The sequence below is a fragment of the Schistocerca serialis genome, unplaced genomic scaffold (assembly GCF_023864345.2).
Source record: "Schistocerca serialis cubense isolate TAMUIC-IGC-003099 unplaced genomic scaffold, iqSchSeri2.2 HiC_scaffold_1393, whole genome shotgun sequence".
NCBI classification, from domain to species: domain Eukaryota; kingdom Metazoa; phylum Arthropoda; class Insecta; order Orthoptera; family Acrididae; genus Schistocerca; species Schistocerca serialis.
In genome coordinates, this window is record NW_026047617.1 from 520,598 (window position 1) to 526,597 (window position 6,000).

Below are 6,000 nucleotides of genomic sequence, written 5' to 3' on the forward strand. Positions count from 1 at the left end.
TATATGAACTTGAAAGACCATTCTTTCAAACACTATAAAGCCTGAGTACATACCAATAGAAGAACAACTTGTCCTCTCCTGCTCGCCCCCCCATCCCACCCCCCTCTCGTGGACAACATGCTGCTGGTGGTGTGTCATTTCCACCAAAAGCCCACTTGATGGGCAAAGAAAAATTGCAGCCTTGTAGTGCGATCACCCTGCTGTGAGAAAACAAAGATTTACTACAGTTTGGAAATAAAATGCTACATTCTTATATGAACTTGAAAGAACATTCTTTCAAACACTATAAAGCCGGAGTACATACCAATAGAACAACAACTTGTCCTCTCCTGCTCACCCCCCCATCCCAGCCCCCTCTCGTGGACAACATGCTGCTGGTGGTGTGTCATTTCCACAAAAAGCCCACTTGATGGGCAAATAAAAATTGCAGCCTTGTAGTGCGATCACCCTGCTGTGAGAAAACAAAGATTTACTACACTTTGGAAATAAAATGCTACATTCTCATATGAACTTGAAAGAACATTCTTTCAAACACTATAAAGCCTGAGTACATACCAATAGAAGAACAACTTGTCCTCTCCTGCTCGCCCCCCCCCCCCCCCATCCCTACCCCCTCTCGTGAACAACATGCTGCTTGTGGTGTGTCATTTCCACAAAAAATCCCACTTGATGGGCAAATAAAAATTGCAGCCTTGTAGTGCGATCACCCGGCTGTGAGAAAACAAAGATTTACTACACTTTGGAAGTAAAATGCTACTTTCTTATATGAACTTGAAAGAACATTCTTTAAAACACTATAAAGCCTGAGTACATTCCAATAGAATAACAACTGTTCTTCTTATGCTCGCCCCCACCACACCCCCCCCCACACCACCCTCTCACGGACAACATGCTGCTGGTGTTGAGTCATTTCCAACAAAAGCCCACTTGATGGGCAAATAAAAATTGCAGCCTTCTAGTGCGATCACCCTGCTGTGAGAAAACAAAGATTTACTACACTTTGGAAATAAAATGCTACATTCTTATATGAACTTGAAAGAACATTCTTTTATACACCATAAAGCCTGAGGACATACCAATAGAAGAACAAATTGCCCTCTTACGCTCGGCCCCCCTCCCCCACCCCCCCTCCCCCCCCCCTACACCACACTCTCGTGGACAACATGCTGCTGGTGGTGTGTCATTTCCACCAAAAGCACACTTGATGGGCAAATAAAAATTGCAGCCTTGTAGTGCGATCACCCTGCTGCGAGAAAACAAAGATTTACTACACTTTGGAAATAAAATGCTACATTCTTTTATGAACATGAAAGAACATTCTTAAAAACACTATAATGCCTGAGTACATACCAATAGAAGAACAACTTGTCCTCTTACGCTCGCCCCCGCCCCCCCCCCCCCCCACACCTCCCTCTCGTGGACAACATGCTGCTGGTGGTGTGTCATTTTCACCAAAAGCCCACTTGATGGGCAAATAAAAATTGCAGCCTTGTAGTGCGATCACCCTGCTGTGAGAAAACAAAGATTTACTACACTTTGGAAATAAAATGCTACATTCTTATATGAACTTGAAAGAACATTCTTTTAAACACCATAGAGCCTGAGGACATACCAATAGAAGAACAACTTGTCCTCTCATGCTCGCCCCCCCATCCCACCCCCCTCTCGTGGACTACATGCTGCTGGTGGTGTGTCATTTCCACCAAAAGCCCACTTGATGGGCAAATAAAAATTGCAGTTTTGTAGTGCGATCACCCTGCTGTGAGAAAAGAATTATTTACTACACTTTGGAAATAAAATGCTACATTCTTACATGAACTTGAAAGAACATTCCTTCAAACACTATAAAGCTGGAGTACATACCAATAGAACAACAACTTGTCCTCTTACGCACGCCCCCCACATCCCACCCCCCTCTCGTGGACAACATGCTGCTGGTGGTGTGTCATTTCCACCAAAAGCCCACTTGTTGGGCAAATAAAAATTGCAGCCTTGTAGTGCGATCACCCTGCTGTGAGAAAACAAAGATTTACTACACTTTGGAAATAAAATGCTACATTCTTATATGAACTTGAAAGAACATTCTTTAAAACACTATAAACCCTGAGTACATACCAATAGAATAACAACTTGTCCTTTTACACTCGCCCCCCCCCCCCCCCCCACACCACCATCACATGGACAACATGCCGCTGGTGGTGTGTCATTTTCACCAAAAGCCCACTTGATGGGCAAATAAAAATTGCAGCCTTGTAGTGCGATCACCCTGCTGTGAGAAAACAAAGATATACTACACTTTGGAAATAAAATGCTACATTCTTATATGAACTTGAAAGAACATTCTTTCAAACACTATAAAACCTGAGTACATCCCAATAGAAGAACAACTTGTGCTCTTACGCTCGGCCCCCCTTGGCCCCCCTCCCCCCCCCCCCCCCCCACACCACACTCTCGTGGACAACATGCTACTGGTGGTGTGTCATTTCCACCAAAAGCCAACTTGATGGGCAAATAAAAATTGCAGCCTCGTAGTGCGATCACCCTTCTGTGAGAAAACAAAGATATACTACACTTTGGAAATAAAATGCTTCATTCTTATATGAACTTGAAAGAACATTCTTAAAAACAGTATAATGCCTGAGTACATACCAATAGAACAACAACTTGTCCTCTTAAGCTCGCCCCCCCCCCCCCCCCCCACACACCGCCCTCTCGTGGATAACATGCTGCTGGTGGTGTGTCATTTCCACAAAAAACCCACTTGATGGGCAAATAAAAATTGCAGCCTTGTAGTGCGATCACCCTGCTGTGAGAAAACAAAGATTTACTACACTTTGGAAATAAAATGCTACATTCTTATATGAACTTGAAAGAACATTCTTTCAAACACCATAAAGCCTGAGGACATACCAATAGAAGAACAACTTATCCTCTCATGCTCGCCCCACCATCCCACCCCCCTCTCGTGGACAACATGCTGCTGGTGGTGTGTCATTCCCACCAAAAGCCCACGTGATGGGCAAATAAAAATTGCAGCCTTGTAGTGCGATCACTCTGCTGTGAGAAAGCAATTATTTACTACACTTTGGAAATAAAATGCTACATTCTTACATGAACTTGAAAGAACATTCTTTCAAACACTATAAAGCTGGAGTACATACCAATAGAAGAACAACTTATCCCCTTACGCTCGCCCCCCCCATCCCACCCTCCTCGCGTGGACAACATGCTGCTGGTGGTGTGTCATTTCCACCAAAAGCCCACTTGATGAGCAAATAAAAATTGCAGCCTTGTAGTGCGATCACCCTGCTGTGAGAAAAGAAAGATTTACTACACTTTGGAAATAAAATGCTACATTCTTATATGAACTTGAAAGACCATTCTTTCAAACACTATAAAGCCTGGGTACATACCAATAGATGAACAACTTGTCCTCTCCTGCTCGCCCCCCCATCCCACCCCCCTCTCGTGGACAACATGCTGCTGGTGGTGTGTCATTTCCACAAAAAGCCCACTTGATGGGCAAATAAAAATTGCAGCCTTGTAGTTCGATCACCCTGCTGTGAGAAAACAAAGATTTACTACACTTTGGAAATAAAATGCTACATTCTTATATGAACTTGAAAGAACATTCTTTCAAACACTATAAATCTTGAGTACATACCAATAGAAGAACAACTGGTCCTCTCCTGCTCGCCCCCCCATCCCACCCCCCTCTCGTGGACAACATGCTGCTGGTGGTGTGTCACATCCACCAAAAGCCCACTTGATGGGCAAATAAAAATTGCAGCCTTGTAGTGCGATCACCCTGCTGTGAGAAAACAAAGATTTACTACACTTTGGAAATAAAATGCTACATTCTTATATGAACTTGAAAGAACATTCTTTCAAACACTATAAATCCTGAGTACATACCAATAGAAGAACAACTTGTCCTCTCCTGCTCACCCCCCATCCCACCCCCCTCTCGTGGACAACATGCTGCTGGTGGTGTGTCATATCCACCAAAAGCCCACTTGATGGGCAAATAGAAATTGCAGCCTTGTAGTGCGATCACCCTGCTGTGAGAAAACAAAGATTTACTACACTTTGGAAATAAAATGCTACATTCTTATATGAACTTGAAAGACCATACTTTCAAACACTATAAAGCCTGAGTACATACCAATAGAAGAACAACTTGTCCTCTCCTGCTCGCCCCCCCATCCCACCCCCGTCTCATGGACAACATGCTGCTGGTGGTGTGTCATTTCCACAAAAAGTCCACTTGATGGGCAAATAAAAATTGCAGCCTTGTAGTTCGATCACCCTGCTGTGAGAAAACGAAGATTTACAACACTTTGGAAATAAAATGCTACATTCTTATATGAACTTGAAAGAACATTCTTTCAAACACTATAAATCTTGAGTACATACCAATAGAAGAACCACTTGTCCTCTCCTGCTCGCCCCCCCCCCCATCCCACCCCCCTCTCGTGGACAACATGCTGCTGGTGGTGTGTCATTTCCGCCAAAAGCCCACGTGATGGGCAAATAAAAATTGCAGCCTTGTAGTGCGATCACCCTGCTGTGAGAAAACAAAGATTTACTACACTTTGGAAATAAAATGCTACATTCTTATATGTAGTAGAAAGAACATTCTTAAAAACACTATAATGCCTGAGTACATACCATAGAAGAACAACTTGTCCTCTTACGCCCGCTCCCACCCCCCCACCCCCCCCCCAAACCTCCCTCTCGTGGACAACATGCTGCTGGTGGTGTGTCATTTTCACCAAAAGCCCACTTGATGGGCAAATAAAAATTGCAGCCTTGTAGTGCGATCACCCTGCTGTGAGAAAACAAAGATTTACTACACTTTGGAAATAAAGTGCTACATTCTTATATGAACTTGAAAGAACATTCTTTCAAACACCATAAAGCCTGAGGACATACCAATAGAAGAACAACTTATCCTCTCATGCTCGCCCCCCCCATCCCACCCCCCTCTCGTGGAAAACATGCTGCTGGTGGTGTGTCATTTCCACCAAAAGCCCACAAGATGGGCAAATAAATATTGCAGCCTTGTACTGCGATCACTCTGCTGTGAGAAAGCAATTATTTACTACACTTTGGAAATAAAATGCTACATTCTTACATGAACTTGAAAGAACATTCTTTCAAACACTATAAAGCTGGAGTACATACCAATAGAAGAACAACTTATCCTCTTACGCTCGCCCCCCCCCATCCCACCCTCCTCGCGTGGACAACATGCTGCTGGTGGTGTGTCATTTCCACCAAAAGCCCACTTGATGGGCAAATAAAAATAGCAGCCTTGTAGTGCGAACACCCTGCTGTGAGAAAACAAAAATTTACTACACTTTGGAAATAAAATGCTACATACTTATATGAACTTGAAAGAACATTCTTTCAAACACTATAAATCTTGAGTACATACCAATAGCAGAACCACTTGTCCTCTCCTGCTCGCCCCCCCATCCCACCCCCCTCTCGTGAACAACATGCTGCTGGTGGTGTGTCATATCCACCAAAAGCCCACTTGATGGGCAAATAAAAATTGCAGCCTTGTAGTGCGATCACCCTGCTGTGAGAAAACAAAGATTTACTACACTTTGGAAATAAAATGCTACATTCTTATATGAACTTGGAAGAACATTCTTTCAAACACTATAAAGCCTGAGTACATACCAATAGAAGAACAACTTGTCCTCTACTGCTGGCCCCCCCCATCCCACCCCCCTCTCGTGGACAACATGCTGCTGGTGGTGTGTCATATCCACCAAAAGCCCACTTGATGGGCAAATAAAAATTGCAGCCTTGTAGTGCGATCACCCTGCTGTGAGAAAACAAAGATTTACTACACTTTGGAAATAAAATGCTACATTCTTATATGAACTTGAAAGAACATTCTTTCAAACACTATAAATCTTGAGTACATACCAATAGAAGAACCACTTGTCCTCTCCTGCTCGCCCCCCATCCCACCCCCATCTCGTG